The sequence below is a fragment of the Vombatus ursinus genome, unplaced genomic scaffold (genome assembly GCF_900497805.2).
Source record: "Vombatus ursinus unplaced genomic scaffold, bare-nosed wombat genome assembly UNPS02014801.1, whole genome shotgun sequence".
Lineage (NCBI taxonomy): Eukaryota > Metazoa > Chordata > Mammalia > Diprotodontia > Vombatidae > Vombatus > Vombatus ursinus.
Window position 1 is genome coordinate 13,842,429 of NW_020954579.1, and position 17,867 is coordinate 13,860,295.

The 17,867-nt window shown below is 38.7% G+C and overlaps 1 protein-coding gene across 1 annotated transcript in view; it reads left to right on the plus strand.

The window, feature by feature from the left end:
* The window catches only part of UBE2O (ubiquitin conjugating enzyme E2 O), a 78,367-nt gene that overhangs the window by 46,148 nt on the left and 14,352 nt on the right, over window positions 1-17,867 (plus strand). The gene's annotated exons all lie outside the window — the stretch shown is intronic.

Below are 17,867 nucleotides of genomic sequence, written 5' to 3' on the forward strand. Positions count from 1 at the left end.
TAAGAATGAATTTTGTAGATTTTTCCAGCTAGATTCATACCAGGATCTAGACATGAAGTCCTTAACATGCTTTAATATTCTTTGTTATGTGTTATACATATCGCTGATTATTCAGTTTTTCATGTGACTTACCCAGAAAATTGTGATACTTAATAGAGTCAGCATTCATAGTGATTTAGATGATTTTTTTCTTTTTATTACAATTTCCTTTAAACTATCTCTCCCTACAAAATAAAAGCTATGAAATAAACTACAGACTCCCCCTTGGCAACACAGCAGATTTAACTCAACGGACATTTGTCGAGCAACTGCTCTGTGCAAGGAATTATATCAGGCACCGGGCAAAGATAAAAATGAGACAAGTTCTTGTTTTAGAAGAGCTTAAATGGAGTGAAAGTTGGGAAGAGGACAACATAAATACAAGGTAATTTGACAAAGGAGCAAGCACTCACAGTTGGGGCAGTTAGAGAAATGCTTCAAATTATAGACCTCACTTGAGCATCAGTCTTGAATTCAGCTAAGGATTCTAAGAGGCATTGGTGATCAGGGCACTACACAGGCAAGAGGAAAGTCATGTACTCTTTGACCCAGCAATAACACTTCTAGGGTTGTATCCCAAAGATATCATATGAATGGGAAAAGGACCCACATGTACAAAAATATTTATAGCAACTCTTTTTGTGGTGGCAGAGAAATTGAGGGGATGCCCATCAATTGGAGAATGGCTGAACAAGTTGTGGTATATGAATGTAATGGAATACTATTGTGCTATAAGAAATGATAAGCAGGCAGACTTCAGAAAAACCTAGAAAGACTTGTATGAACTGATGCTGAGTGAAGTGAGCAGAACCCAGAGAACATCTGATGACTAACTTTGATAGACGTAGCCCTCCTCAGCAATGTAAGGATCTAAAACATCTCCAAAGGCCTCATGATGGAAAATGCTATCCACAAAGAATAAAGAATTATGGAGTTTGAATGCAGATCGAAGCATACTATTTACTATTTTTTTCCTTCTGTTTTGTTTTCTTTCTTCTTTCTTGTGGTTCCTCCTATTGATTCTAATTTTTCCTTACAAAGTGACTAATGTAAAAATATGTTTAATAGGAATGTATATGTATAGCCTATATCAGATTGTGCGCCATCTTGGGGAGGGAGAGGGAGAAAAATTTAAAACTCAAAAGCTTATGGAAGTGATTGCTGATAAATCAAAATAAATTAATAAAAATTTAAAAAAAAAAAAAGAGGGAAGTCATGGAGTCTGGGGTTGGAGGGCTAGGCTAGAGGTCAAGTAGTCCAGTTTGGTTAGAATGGAGTTTGTGAAAGGAAGAATAAGAAATCTATCTGGAAAGGTAGGTTGGAGCCAGTCTATGGAAAACTTTAAATGAAGTAGAGGAACTTGTATTTTATTCTAGAGGCAATAGACCTTAAAGATTAGATGAAATGTAGTGTACCAGGAGGGCCAAGGTGGTTTCGAACCACCTATCATAACACTCCTACAGATTGCAATTTCAAGCTTGCTATCCTTCACCAGCAGTAGTTCCAATATCCTAATACCTCAGCATTTTCCTCTAATTCTGCAGAGGGCAATGCTCATGTAACTTGGCACATTAACATAAACAACATAACTGTGGGATTTAGTTTGAGATCATGCTTGACAGCCAAATAGACACACATGTGGTCTCATAGCCAAGTGAACAACACATAGGGTCTAGAACAAGAGAGGTAGTAGTCCTATTGTGTTCTGTGCTAGTTAGGCCATTTGGGTTATTATGATCAGTTCTAAGTGCTGCCATACTTGGAGAGTCATTGCCTTCCACTGAAAAATTCTAAAAAAGAAAAGAAAAAATATCCCTCATTTTGTCAGTCAGATAGTGAGAGGGCTCACAAAATCATGTTCCATTGAAAGAGAAAAAAGACTTGAGAAAAAACTGCTGCCTATTTCAAGTATTTGAAGGGATATCTTCTGAAAGAGGGATCAGACTCCTGATATGTGATAAAGATAAAACTGGGATCAAAAGGTGGAAGTTAGAAAGAGACAGATTTTGGTTTAATATGACAAAGTACTCTTCCAATCATTAGTGCTGTTAAGTAATGGAGTAGACTTCTTTGTAAGCATGCAAGAAGAAACTCATCATAGGATCATAGAGCTGGACCTCATAGGACTTAGAGCTGGAAGTGACCTTAGAGATGACCACCTGGGGGGATAGCTTATTTTTGCATAAAGTAGGATATTTAAATAATATCAAAGGCTCTTCCAACTCATTCCATGAAGGCATTCTTGGCCTTTCTTTCCTCCTTGAGAGAAACTGCTTCACTGTCAGCAACACTGGAATATCTGCTGTTAGAGACAAGTTCAATTTATTGAGCATTTAAGTAAACTGAAACATGTGGGAAAACATGCAAATAAAGATTTGTAATAACTGTTGCTTCTTGTCAGCCCAGGCCCTTCTACCTGGCCTTGGAAAAGGGGCTTATGACTGTGAACTCTATGTTGGTTTCTAAGAAGGGTTTTTTATTTATTTTTTTTTTTTACTGTCCTTATCTTCTTCCACCCAGATTTGTAGTCTCAGATAACATCTCATTGAACTAGAGTCAAAGAGTAACAGAGACCCAAGACTATCACATGTTCTTCAAACCCAAGTCCACGAGAGTTTTCATAGTTGGTGTACTATGATCTTCAAAGGACACAAGGGAAACAGAGCAAACAAAGAGGAATAGGAGAGCTTTTCCCTAGAAGAGATACGGTTTAGTGAGACTTAGTTATTTACTTATGTAGCATAGTGTCTATGCTCTCCACAACAAGCTGACTGCTGCCACTGTTACTTTGAGTAGTTATTTTGTGACAGCGACCTGTCCAGTGCTAAAGCATTGTTATATTTGGTGATATTTCTTATGTAATGGCAGAATAAAGAGCATGTTAAAAACGTGGCTGCCTTGGAGAAGAATGTGTCTTCCCCTAGCCCCCTCACCTGAAAAATGGAATCTCAAGAACCTTTGTCCTCTTGAGTGGTGAGTTCTAATTTATTCTTGCCATTCCATTAGAAACTCTAACCATGCAAATTAGCATAGGCTCAGGGTCCTCAAATAAATTTAGAAAGTGTCCCTAAGTGTCTATTTTTATTTGACATCACTGAAATATTCTTAACAGGCTTGTATTGTCATCATCCTAGTGAACTGGAGGACTTAGGAGAGGGTGTGACTTTGGGATGTTGGCTTTGCTAAATGAAAGTTGCTAGTTTACAGGTCAGGCTTGAAGACTTTCTTAAGTCTCTGTACAGGACTCTCTTAGGCTGAAGCCAAGAGGACTTGAATAGACAGCATCTGAAGACTGTCAACACAGCTTGATCAATTGTTAGGATCATAATTGAATCATGGAGGATCCTGATGCTTTCTCTTGTTTCCCCAGGCCCTCAGCTTACTGATTACTCCTCAGCTTACCAGGTCTCTACTAACTTTTTGCCTCTCTGTGAAAAGATCTTTTTCACAATAAAAGGGGATAAAAATCCATTTCAGTTTCTCAGAAGTTTGTAGGTTTACTAAAACTCCTGTGACATTAGTTGTTGAGTAGGTTATTAATCAGCGAGCTAGCTCCTATGTTCCTTAATCATTTCTGTGGTGTATTGCTGGCCGCTGAATGTACAAGGTGAACAACCCAGAATGAAGCGAAGGACCTGAAGTTTTGAAGGGGTTTTGGTAGGAAAGAGCCACCTCTGAGTCAGGCCTGCATAAGGAGGCTTATGGTCCTCAGGGGTAGCTTGTGGCATGCCAAAGGATTTCCTCTGCATACAAAGGATGTTTTAATCTACATGAGATGCCTTCTGGTTGCCTTTCTGTAAAAATGTGCTATTTTAAAAATAGCTAGCCAAATTCCTTTTCAGGGTAATCTAATCTTTTTTTTTTAAATGAGGAAGTGGGGTGTGTTTTGCAGAGAATATAGCTATTGATTAATTTTTCATTCTAAAACTTGTTGAAGTGCAAACCCAGGAGTACTTCATATTCTCTTTCCGTAGAGGGACCGACTAGATTTGAGGTACTTTAAGAATGAGTTGTTTGAGGGTTAGTGAGTAAAAAATCATAACATTGTGTGAATGGTTTTGGAGTTAGAGTGGATATGGAGGAAAGAAGGAAGAAATGGGAAGATGTTATATGTCTGGAAACAGAAAGTGATCTAATATTTGGCCTGAGATCTTAGTAGGAATTGTTTTTAATCATGGTACAGTACTACTCTGTCCAGATAGCAAGCACCTTTTAGACAAAACTTGCTTGTTGTGTAAGGACCAAATATAATAAGAGTTGCATCTCTCTGAAATAGAATGATTCTTTAAAACCAATCTCTCATCTAAGCCATCAAGCATTTAATAGTACTTAATATGGACACTGTGCCCAGAGATAGAATGGCAAAAAATAGACCTTACTTTCAGGGAGCATGTATTATAATGGAGGAAACTGATAACTAGGTACCTTGAAGATATATGCTGAGTAGGTGAAGGTAATCAATAAACAATAAACATTTGTTAGACAGTAAACATTGACTGGGGCAGCTAGGTGGTACAGTGGATAGAGTGCCAGGAGTCAGGAAGGCTCATATTCCTGAGTTCAAATCTGGCCTTAAACACTTACTGGCTATGTGACCTTGGATAAGTTTGCTTCAGTTTCCTCATCGATAAAATGACCACTCCAGTATCTTTGCCAAGAAAACCCCAAATTGGGTCATGAAGAGTTGAACATGATTGAAAACGACTGAACAACAACCATCATTTATTAAGAGCCTTCCATGTAGCAGACTCTATGCTAGGCATTGGGGATAGACAGGCAGAAGACCATCCCTCCCCTCCTGGAGCTCACAATCTTGTGGGGGAAAACTACTTAAAAAGAAGCTGAAAGTAGGCGAAAAGGTGCCTGACTCAAGGACATGTTGAAGTTATGCCAGCCTGGTGGAGCCTTAGGCCCCCCCCTTCTTAATTGGAGGGTGTGGGAGGAGCTTTCTGCTATCCACCCCACCCTCCACTCCTCTACCACTCAGGGTAGAGAGGGTATGAGTTTTAGAGCTGATTTCATCTTGCTGGAAGATGAATTTCTGGAGACAGTAATGAAATACAAGAGAGTGGTCTGGTGGGAAATGTAGTGAAAGAGCATTAGTAGTTGTGGGAACTGTGAAGGGCCTCCTACAAAGGGTTTGATTTGAGCTGAGGCTTGAAGGAAACCAAGGAGACTTAAGAGGCAGTGGTGAAAAGGCATCGAATTCTCGACTCGGGGGAGAGCCAGGCAAAGGACCCGTGTGGTTCTTGGGAAGTTGTCTGTATTTAAAAATACAATGTTGGCAGCATGTCCTCCAAGGTACCCTGAATTTATAGAGAAATTTCTGGCTCTTAAGACCTGGATTATTGTTGTTTAATCGTTGCTGGCTTGGGTCAGATCTGGGCCTCTGACATCTGGGCGTTGTGTTCTAGAAGCTGCTACTGACTCGGCACTTTGTTTACATGTTCAGTACATCTGTCTAGACAACCGAATAAATATGCATTATTTCAGGTTAATACTGTAATGGTAGTTTGGAGGATTTGATGTTCAGCTGTGTTTTTTTTTAAAGAGGGAAGAAAGTTCAGGTTACCAATTTTAATCAGTCAAGTATTTATTAAGCACTTATTGCTTCTGCTTTCTACCTATCCCCCCAAAGTTGTTTTTTGGTTTTGTTTTGTTTTGGGAAAACCCCTTGTAATGACTACACATATTCAAGCCAAATTCCCAAATTGGCCATATCTGAAAATGTATGTCTTGTTCTGCAGCTTGGGTCCATAACCTCAGGATGTGGGGTAGCATACTTTACCATCATTCCTCTGGAATTGTAGTTGGTCATTGTATTGATCAGAATTACTAAGTCTTTGAAAGTTTTTTTTTTTAAATACATTATTGTGTAAATTCTAGTTTGGCTTACTTTGCAGCAGTTCAGCAAATCTTCCCAGATTTCTCTGTAATCATCCCTTTTGTAATTTCTCACAATGCAATAATATTTTCATGCTATTTTTGTATCATAATGTATTTAGCCATTCCACAAATAATAGGTATTCCCTTAGCTTTTAGTTCTCTGGTATAATGAAAAGACCTGCAGTCAATATTTTTGTCCATTATAACCCCTCACTAATTAAGAATGACCTTTTCTAGATAAAGATGGTGCTACACAGTCACAGAATCCCAGAGTAGGAAAGGACCATGGTGGTGGCCATGTTGTCCAGCCCTTAACCAGAAGGACACCACCAGTACAACATATTTGATAAGTAGTTTATCCAGCCTTTGCTTGAATACCTCCAGTGAAACAGAAACCACTACCCTCCATGTAGATTATTCAATTTTTAAATCAATCTAATTGTTAAGAAGTGTTTCTTTACATGAAGCCTAAATTTGCCCCTTTGCAACCTCAACCTAGTGCTCCTCGTTCTGCCTTCTGGAGCCAAGTAGAACAAATCTAATCCTTCTTCCACAGGACAGTCCTTCAGATGCTTGAAGACAGTAATCATCTTCTGTTTGTTCCTACCCCCACCCCCAGGCATCTTTTATCCAGGCTAAACAGCCCTGGTTCCTTCAACTTATCCTCTTCTAACAGGAACTAAAAGCCCTTCAGCATTACTGATTGTTATTTGGATGCTCTCCAGCTTATCAATGTGTAAAATGAAGGTGTTGGACTAGATGGCCGCTGAGGGCCCTTGTGTCACGAACTGAACACACTACTCCAAATGTAGTCTGTCTGACCGGTACAGATTATAGCAGGACTATTAGTGAGAATGATCTTTTCTCATACCATATTTGCCAACAAGTGTAAGCATCATACAATAAACTTTTGTAGTTTTGAGCATCAGGGCAGTTTGTCCAGTGTTATTTAAGATAACTTGACCTCTTTGTACTTTTTCATGTCAAGAGAAGGAAGTGACAGGGGCTGAACCCTTGGATATGCTGACCAGTGGTCTGACCTCCTGGAAATTTATGTGGCTTCTTTTTCCTCTTGGATTGCTGTGTAATCCTTGTAGAGTCTGTTAAACAATCCACCTCTGACATACCTAAATGACCTAACAAATAGAAGGGAGGGCAGGCTCACAGGGACAGGAACTTCATTTAGAAATCTGAGACCATGCCGATCAAAGAGGGGAGGTCCTTTTACCAATGAAGTATAAATTCTGCTTCAAACATATCATTTTTGACTGTTGCATTAGACATGTTTTGCCTTCCCCAGGTTCTTCCTGTGTTCTTATATTCATTTAAAAATATGTGTATGTGTGTATTAACATTTTTATATATACACACATAAACATATACACATGTAATATTAATAGATAGCACTTACATAGCACTTTAAGGTTTGCAAAATGCCTTACAAATATTTTATCCTCACAATACCCTTGGTAAATGCTATTAATTATCCCCATTTTACAGATGAGGAAACTGAGACAGAGGTTAAGCGACCAGAGGCAGCTAAGAGACACAGTGGATAGAATACTGAGCCTGAGTAAAAAAAGACATCATTTCAGATCCAGCCCTAGACACTTAACTAGCTATGTGACCCAGAGCAAGTCAGTTAACTTCTGTTTGCATCAATTCTCTCAACTGTGAAGGGGTAGAGGGGGAAGGAGAATAACAGTTCCTCCCTCTCAGGGAGGGAACTCCCTGGGAAGTTTAGATGAGATGATATTTGTTTAAAAAAAAAAACCAACACTTAGCACACTATAGAAATGTTTATTCCTTTCCCTTTCGCTGACTTACCTAGAGTAACACAACTAGTAAATGTCTGAGTCCAGTTTTGGAACTCGGATCTTCCTGACTTCAGGCCCAGCACTCTTATCAGTGGATAGTGCCACTCTGTGTATATGTGTGTACATATGAGGCCACAGACCTGTTTGTGTCCCCACTAAGACGCAGGAATCCGGTTGAGGTATTAATTTCATCTGCCTTAAAAAATAACTACAGGGTATTTTGATAAACAAACTGGAAGGTGATTCAGTTTCAGGTAGATTTTGTTTTTTCTCTACTCAGAGTTTTTCATAGCAGAGTGGGATTATTGATTTGTTAAAGCCTTCCTGAGTCTATCAGGCTGCATTGTCAAGTGTCTTTCTGGTATACCATTTCTACCCAAGATTGCTTCTCCCCAGAAGTGAAGTCCCCTTGGTAACAGGCATATTCATTTACTGGGGAATTTGCCCTATTGGTACTATAGTAGAATGAAACATGATACTGTACTTCTCAAAAAATTAGAATTTTCTTTGAACAACTCAAGAATGAAAGAGATTTAATGTGCCTCAATATATAAGGAAACAATTATTAAACTTGAGTGTAAGAGAGCCCTTAAGTGGCCTTTGATGAACTTTATTTAACTATATTTCTCTCCAGCTACTACCCAGTACTGGTAAGAGTAGCTATAATTTCTGCCTAGGATTTTTATTTTATTTATTTTGCTGCTCTGTGAACATATATGGGAGAAGCATAGAGCTCCTCGTATAGGTAGGACAGTTATGGTACATATCAGGGCTATAGAATAGACTTGGGATAAAATCATCACTCTAATAATATGACTGCCACCTTTGAAGAGATCAGAGAAAAAGGATGGGCAGAGGATTCAAAGAATCACAAATAGCTATTCACTTTCATAAGTGGAAGACAGTTGTAGTATTTTGGTCCTGAGGGGTAAGCTAAAACTAGACATTCTTGACAGGAGCAGAACAGAAGGTAAGACGTGTTACGGTCACTACTTTGTAATTAGTCAGACTTCTGGAAAGGAGGGAGAATGGCCCAAAAATGTTCCCTTTAGAGGTGTTCGGTGTTCATTTCCCAAAGAGCAACTTAGTGAAGACTGCTCTTTTGGGAAGTCAGGTTTACTAACCTAGGGCAAAAATAAGTGACAACAAAACTGAAGAGTTTATTTTCCTCTATGCTTATTTGTTTCTGAGATAACACAGATTGCACACCAGATCCTACCAAACCTTCAGAGATTGAGGATTACAGCCTGAAGTCTCAAGGAGGTCTGCTGCCCTTATAACCCCTGAGTCCTTCTGCTTACTGGGGCAACTTGGTTTTCCTTTCTACATCCCCTACTGGGGCCGTTCCTCGAGACCATTCCAGCAAATACACAGTAGCTGAGGTTTACATAGGCAGTGTTGCAATTTTGCTGTATTGTCCTAGCACTGATCACAAGCTTTTTTGGTCTGCGGTTTGTGCAGAGATAATTCCAGTATGGGCCAGGTATAGAGAGTATGGGCTCACGATGGGGTGAGATTGACTTTGGGTTACCCTCATCGCTGATATTTGGCTTGATTCTTTGTCTTGCAGGGTGACAAAGGCCTTGTGATGACCTTTGGGTTGCTGCCAAGTCTGTAGTCTGGGCTCAACCCTACCTTCTCACATGAAAGTGATCACATCTCCTTACTCACTTCATTCTTTAACTGTTTACCATATATGTTTTATCTTGCCAACACAGTGTAAACTCCTTGAAAGCAGGGGCTGATTGATACTCCTAGTAGAAACCTCCCAGATTGAGAGAGTGAGAAACAAATAAATGCTCGTTGATCTATCTTAGGTAACAGGTTTCGACAAAATCCTATTGAAATATTTGTAGAAAAGGATTTGCAGAATTTTCTGGATAACAGCATTAGTACTTCCTTTGATTCAGCTATTACCATGGGCTTTTCCAGTGGCTTCATCTCACCCCCAACCCCTAGTCAGGGCCCCCTGCACAGTTTTGCTTTGCTGTTAAAACTTATTCACTCTCAAATAAACCAATTACTGTTATGCACTGGACCAAGCCACATATTGCGTCACCTGTTCTGAGTAATAGTTTCTTCTATAGGACAATCTAGAGCCACTGGCAAATCATATTTCCAAATTTGGTTTTAACCATGGAGTTTAAATAGAGAGGTAAAGCACACACTGAGTGCTACCTCTTGAGTGTAGTTGTTCTTATGATGATGTTCCATGTATCATCATCATTTATGGAGCTTGGAAAACAGAATTGAAGAACCTCAACAGTTCTGCTCAGTTGATACTTAATCACCTGTTATGGACATATTGCTGTCCTAGGCATGGGGAGAGTGGATGATATGAATAGTAGCTTAGAGTGTTTTACATATATCATCTCATTTGAGCTTTACTCTGAGGTTGTTACTGCTGGTATTATTTTCTTCTATTTATAGATGAGGAATCTGAGGCTCATGGAGTTAAGTTCACAGAGGTAGATTTCAAACCCAGGACCCTTATTGGCTCCAAATCCAGTCCTCTTTCTACTACCATCTGTTATAAAACTTAGCCCTTGCCATTGTGGAGCTTTTAAGCTATTAGGGAATAAGACTTATCCATAAATAAATATTCTAATATAAAACTAAGCATCTTAATGGAAAAAGAACTCCAATCTTCATCTTTATAGCCTTAGCACAGTTCCTTGCACTTAGTAGTTACTTTTTTAAACTTTGTTATATTATTTTGTAAACACATGGCATAAGATAACAGTCTGTTTTCTGAGGACCAACCAGCTTAGCTAATACAAAGACGCACATTACCAGTAAGCTTACTACCTGTTGGTGAAACTTTTTTGGCTATGGCAAAATGAAAGAGAGTGTCCCTTTTACCACTGCAGTGATAGTGGTAGAGGGGCAGGAAAAGGGAGCAGAAGATGCTAAGAATCACATTGTTTTTATAAAGTCAACAAACTCAATTTGACTGTTAGTCAAAAGAACAAAGTGAAGTCCTTATCCAGTGACTGGTGAGCAGATATATTGCTGGAGGAGCTGAACCATAGCAGTCTTGACAATCTTGTTAACAATATCAGAAGGAAGTTTTAGCTAAGTGGAATGATAGATTATAGGTCCTTGGAGAGGCAAAGAGGGGAGTTGGCAAAGTGAGTTTTAACATACACCAAAAAGCTACAAGAAATATTATTTCATGGAACCTGGCCATCACATATTGCAATACTAATGACAAATATTTGCAAAAAGACTACTAAGAAAATAATTTAGATACCAACATCAGTTGTTGAAAATAGAGGAGTAGAAAAATTCTGTGAAGAACTTAAGACCCTCCAAATCAAATCAATATAGTCTCATAGTAACTTAGATGATAAGGCAGTAAAAGGCAAGGATGGGAAGAAATACATGGGAAAATATGACTTAGGAGAGAGAAATCAAAGAGACCAAAGACTTAGAGATTATGCGGAAGCCTCATGTCTTTAAATCACAAATACTTCCCCAAAAAAAGAAGAATAAGTAGGTACTAAACACCATGAGGGCTAAAGAGTGTCACAAAGAATGAAATTGACCATGTTTTGACAGGAAAGACATATAATGGATATAGGAGTTATCACTGAGTCAGCTCTGTGTGCATAGTCAGACTATCAGCTTGTCAGCTAAGATCAGAATTTATAATAAACAAGAAGAGAAAAATAATGATGAGAAGATATAGCATACAATTGAGATTTAGTCCTGAATTATTCAAACAAACTATTGAGAATTAAAAATAGGAATTGGACAACAAAAATTATATCAACACTGACTATAATTTTTTGTGCATTAAGTTAAGTAATATAAATTACTGCAACAAGGATACTAAAAGAACCTTAGTAAGCATTTGACTTACTTACAAGAGAGAGATGCCTGCCAAAGGCACCACCGATTAGAATGTAAAATCTTACAAGGAAGGATGGTTTATGATAATGGGCCATATTGTCTTATAAAGCAGAGAAAGTCAGTGGAGAAAAACCAGTGTAAAGAAATCTTGGCAAGATATAATAAAGCTACCTAGCAGCAAGCAGCCTTCCTGTTTTAGGAGGACGTAGAAGTAGAAAAACATCCATTGTCTTGGGGTACCAGTAGCTCTGAGCAGCCCTCAAAGCTTATTGGTGCCTGAAGGACTGTCCTGAGAAAGGCATGCTGCTCTTCAGACACTTATTGATCATTGCTGTGCTTCAGATTTGAGAACCCTATATTGTAGGATTTTAGAATAAAAAGGGGACCTTGGAGATCACTAATCCAACCCATCCATTTTACAAATGAAAAAAATTTATGTTTGCCCCCCATGTCTATCTGTATCTAGCACACATTTTGCTTTTTATTCTTTTTCCCTGGCAGTTACTCTGTATTCAGTCTGATGCCATACATCCTGAGCTTTATCAGAACACTGGTATAAATAGTGGATAATCAATTTGTCTTTACTTTTCAGGCTCCTAAAGAGAACTTAGTTGCTTACACAGTGCCCTCTAGTGCTAATGAACCAGTCCCATTAGAAATTGTTTCTATGACTCAAATGTTCTATTTCTTGCAGATTGAAGGAATGAGGGAATTCTTCATTATACACATGTAAATTCCCTGAAGTGGGAAGGCTAGGTATTACTGTTTCACATCAAGAGTTAAAGTCCCTAATATGTGTCTCACCCATCTGTTTGAAAAAAGAATTTCAAAAAGGGTCATGGAAACAAACAGGAGATTTGGTGACAACTCCATGAAATCAGAAGACATATCTTTTGTTATTGCTTTTAAAACAATAGATAAATCATGGACACTTATGAACATGTTCAATCAACAAGCATTTATTAAGCACCTATAATGTGTCAGGTATTCAAAACAACTTATTTTATTTCCCAGGAAAACTCTTTGCAAAGCTGCAAAAAGTATATCCCTATTGTCATTGAGGACACCACCATCATCCCAGGTACTCAGGTTCAAAACCTTGATGTCATCCTCAACTCTTCACCTCACATATCCAATGACTTGCCAAATCTTGTCATTTCTTTCTCTGTAAATGTGTCTCTCATCATCCCCTTCTCTTCACATACCCTAGTTCAAGCCTGAACTATTACAGTACCCTCCTAATTGGTATCTCTGCCTCAGATTTCATCTCCACTGTAGCCCATCCTCCTCGAAGCTACTAGTGCTGTGGTACATCTTAAAGTGTAAGTCTGACTGTGTTATCCCCTTCCATAGACTCCATTGACTTCCTGTGGCCTCCAGGATCAAATGTGTACTCTTCTGTCAGCTTTTAAGCTCTTCACAACCTGGTTCTTTCCTATTGTTATAGTCTTCTTACCCATTTCTCCCCCTCTGTATTCTTTATGATTCATCCAGACTGACATTCTTGCTGTCCCTCACATGTGACACTCTGTGACATCTCTACCTCTTACAGTCCCTGGCTTTCTTCAGGCTTAGATGCCCCCTACTGTAGGAGGACTTTATTAATGCCTTGTATGTACCTCTATGTGTACATTGTTCTTTGCTCTTTCCCCCGCCTCCCCCCCAGCTCACCTTATTGGAATGTGAACTTTTTGAGGACAGTAACTATTTTCACTTTTTCTTTGTATCCTCAACTGTATAACACAGTGCCAGGAATATAATAAGCACTTAATAAATGTTCACTGATTGATGTGGGGACACAGAGACAGTGAAACAGCTCCTGCCTCAAGGAGCTTACACTCTAGCCAGAGAAGAGAACGTGTTACATGTGTAGATATATACAAAACAGATTCAAAATAGTCGGGGAGAAGGGTGGAAAAACAGCAGCTGGGGGCATTAGAAAAAACTTTGTGTAGAAGATGGTACCTGACCTGAGCTTAAAAGAGATTTTAAGAGGTGGAAGTGAGGAAGGGAGTAAATTCCAGCCATGAGGAAAAGCCAGTGCAAAGACATAGAGAAGGGAGAGGAAACATTATGAGTAAGAAACAGTCCAGAGGCCAGAGTAGCTGTACTGTTTTATACATGAAGGGAAGTAGGGTAAAATAAGTCTGGAAAGGTCACAGGAAAACACATTATAAAGGACTTTAAAAATCAAACAGAGGAAATTTATTTGATCTTAGAAGTAATAGGGAGCACCAGAGTTTATTTGATAAGATAGGACAGTGACCCAGAATTAGGATTCCATTTCTAACTCTAACTCTGTTTTTGTCGTGGTTAGACTTGAACACTTTAAGAAAAGCACTAAGTTATTTACAATCTTTTTTAGTTTTGTTTTTCAGATTTTCTTTTACTCTTGTTTATGTCTATGAATATAGGTACTTGCTAATACAAATTGAAATTAAATTTATTTTAATAAAGAAGATAGTGTAGCTCTACAAAGTATCTCAAAAGTCTTAGTGCAGTTTTAAGACTTCTGGGACACTGTATAATTCACTCAGCCCCATCACCAGAAATCTGTGGTGAGATTGTTCTGTTCTGAGAAATGACCAGGTCTTTCTATGCCTAAAGAGAATTCTTTACTAACTAATACATTGGGATCCACTGTTACTGCTACCATACTAACCCCCACTACATCCACCCCTTACCACACCTTTCCCCTTTATAAGGGTTTTGTCAACACCCATCCTTCATTTCATGTCTCCCCCACCCCCCCAAAAAAAGATTTCATGGCTTCAGCAGTATAAAAAATAGCTCCACTTCACAAAAAGATTGGGGAATCACTGTCTTAGAAATTCAAAGTCTGATGGTCAGACTTTCTAGTAAGAACTTCAGCTCCCACCGCAGTATGAAGGCAAAGTTTCAAATAAGCGCTGTCTCCTGCAACCTGCTAAACTACTTCTCTCCCTATAGTGTCAATAGCTGATTTCTCAAAGGGAAAAAGGAAACCAGTCCTCTTGTTTATACTCTACCAGTTTTTCACCACTTAGATGTTCTTTGTATCTCTGCTTTACTCCAGTGCTTATGTAACTGTTTGCCTCAAGTTTCTCGCTCAGTACATTGGAAATAGTATTCTCCTTTCAAGAACGCAGTGATAAAGTAAATCCTTTGAGTAAGCATGTGTAATGGTTCAGTGTTCTCTCTGCAATACTGCTCATTCTCCTTTCATGGCAGCTTTTGAGGAAAGGTATTCCCTAAGCAAGTTAGGCAACTTATACCCCAAGTCATCTCAGTACAGTACTGGGACATCCTTTCCCTACCAGATCTCAATTCCTGACTTGGTTTTTCTAGCACTGTAACTTCCATAGAAACTTAAGAAAGTGACAGTTATGACTTTTTAATGTTGGAAAATGGTGTCACGGGTGCAGGATGGAAAAAACATAATAAATTTACTCTCTCATGAAGAAATTAAAGCTATCTATAGTCATATTAAAAAATACTATAAGTCACTATTGATTAGAGAAATGTAAATCAAAACAGCTCTGAGGTACCACATCACACCTATCAGATTGGCTAACATGACAAAACAGGAAAATGAGAAATGCTGGAGAAGATGTGAGAAAATTGGAACATTAATGCGTTGTTGGTGGAATTGTGAACTGATCCAACCATTTTGAGGGACAATTTGGAACTATGCCCAAAGGACTACAAAAATGTACATATCCTTTGACCCAGCAATAGCACTTCTAGGTCTGTATCCCAAAGAGATCATACCAATGGGAAAAGGACCCACATATACAGAAATATTTATAGCAGCTCTTTTTGTGGTTGAAAAGAATTGGAAATTAAGGGGATGCCCATCAATTGGGGAATGGCTGAACAAGTTGTGGTATATAAATGTAATGGAATACTGTTGTGCTATAAGAAATGATAAGCAGGCAGACTTCAGAAAAACCAGGAAAGACTTATATGGACTGATGCTGAGTGAAGTGAGCAGAACCAGGAGAATGTTGTACACAATAACAGCCACGTTGTACAACGACTAATATTGATAGACTTAACCCTTCTCAGCAATACAAGGATCTAAGACATCTCCAAAGGCCTCATGATGGAAAATGCTATCCACAAAGAGTAAAGAATTACAGAGTTTTAATGCAGATTGAAGCATATTTATTTGCAACTTTTTTTCTTCTGTTAATCTTTTGTTTCCTCTTTTTTTGTGGTTCCTCCTATTGGTTCTAATTTTTCTTTACAACATGACTAATGTGAAAATATGTTTAATAGAAATGTATATGTAGAGCCTATATCAGATTGCGCGCATCTTGGAGACAAGGGTGGGAGGGAGGGGGAGAAAATTTTAAACTGAAAAGCATATGGAAGTGATTGTTGAAAACTTAATAAATTAATTAAAATTTTTAAAAATTTTACTATCTCAGACTTGGGCCCAACTTTTTCTTCTATTCATATTCCTCTCTTCTGATTTATAAATAGAGGCAAGAATAACTAGATTTTCTATTTAGAACCTCATATTGCAGAAGAGAATGAAACAAATAATGATACCAAATGGACAATTAATATAAATTAATTAGTACTTTGAGATTAGCTTCAAAGAGCCCTATGCCCTATATTGGCTTCTATATAGTTATAACAAAGGGAATTAACAGATTGTCCTCTTTCTTTATTCCTATCACAAGAAAGGGACAAGCCCAGGACCTGGCACAAGGGCCTTGAATAGCAGTGAGAATAGGGCCAAGTGAGAGGAACTGAGCAGCCCGAGAAGCGAGGATGAGTCAGAACATAGACACAACAGACTCATAGGACAGGTACTGGTCTCACTGATCACAGAGGACATGCATATAGAATAAGAACCCAGAGGAAGAAGAACTAGGGAAAGATTTGGGCTTAGGGGAGAGATGGTGACATGGGTTGTTAGGCAATAAATAGTACCTGTTCTTAAGGGTTTTCCACCTTAGATTTTGTGCCCCTATTCACAGCATCCAGAAAAGAGATATAGTCTTGCTGCTGGTAGTGTCACTAATACCATATTGCATATTCATATGAACCAACTCCTGATCCCAGCCTGTACATTTGTATTGTGTTTGTTGTTGTGGGAGATAGAAGGGCAAAATCCTTAAACTATTATATTTCCACATGTTCCTCTTGGGAAAGGCTAAGGGTATTTCATTTTGGAAGAACAACCCAGGGGGATGGGTTACATGTGATAAATTTGTTTTTGTCCCATCTAAATCTCTTCTTAGCACCCATCTTAACTGTTACAAGGTTGGAGCTATTCTTAGTGTTTTACACTTTGGTTGCCTCTCTGGAAGGTTGGAGAAGTAGGTTTGTCAGCTGTCGGGGTGGTACCTCTCTCACACACTTGGGAGTTTGTATGCCACCTATACTTTTAAAGTGGCTGAATCGTGTTTAGAATGGAAAACCATTCTTAGAAAAAAACCGTTGAACTGCTTGTGACATGTAGTATATAAACTTTTTTTGCCTCTCCTATATAAGAATGAAGCTCGGCTATGAAAAGAATTTATTCTAATCTTGCTCTTAATGTCAGCACCTTTGTGAAACTCCTCCATACTTCCATTTTCCCATCTGATACAGCAGGATAATTCAGTATTTTGAGGATATAGAATTGAGAAGATTCATGTTGGGATGTTTCCTGAGGTTGTAAGCAGTGTTGAGGCTAGGTGGGGGAGACATTGCTTCCATCTCAGGGGTGTGGTGACTTGTCAATCCATGGTTTGAATCCTGATAACCAACATTAATAATCATCTGCTATTTCCTGTTGGGGAGAGGTATTGTGGCTATCCAGAAAATACAGCAGTCAACATAGTAATGAAGATTGTCTATCTGGGAGCAACTTTAGGCTTTAAAAAATAGGGTAGAGTAGATTGGTTCCCAGCTTGACCAGATAGAAAGCTGTCCCCAACTAGGCATTGTAGAGATGAAGAATTAGTGCTTGTCGGAGAGAGAGGGGGAGAACCAGGCACCCATGTGAGAAAGACACTGATTGTTATTGTTACTATTGACGATGATGAATGTTTATTGATCACTGCCTCAGATGCTTTTTCTGCAGTTGGCCATCCTCCAAAGGCATGTTTCCTTGAGAGTTACTCGGCAGATCCCTTTCATACTTTTGCCCCTTAGATAAGCAGCAGGGCTAGCAGCTGTTTGGAAGGGATAACCCAGATTAGAATGCATGGTATCCAGTGATTAGAGTTGTTTCAGAATGGTCAACTAGGTTGATCTCCTAACCTAATTTCAGGCTCCATATACAGTTAAACC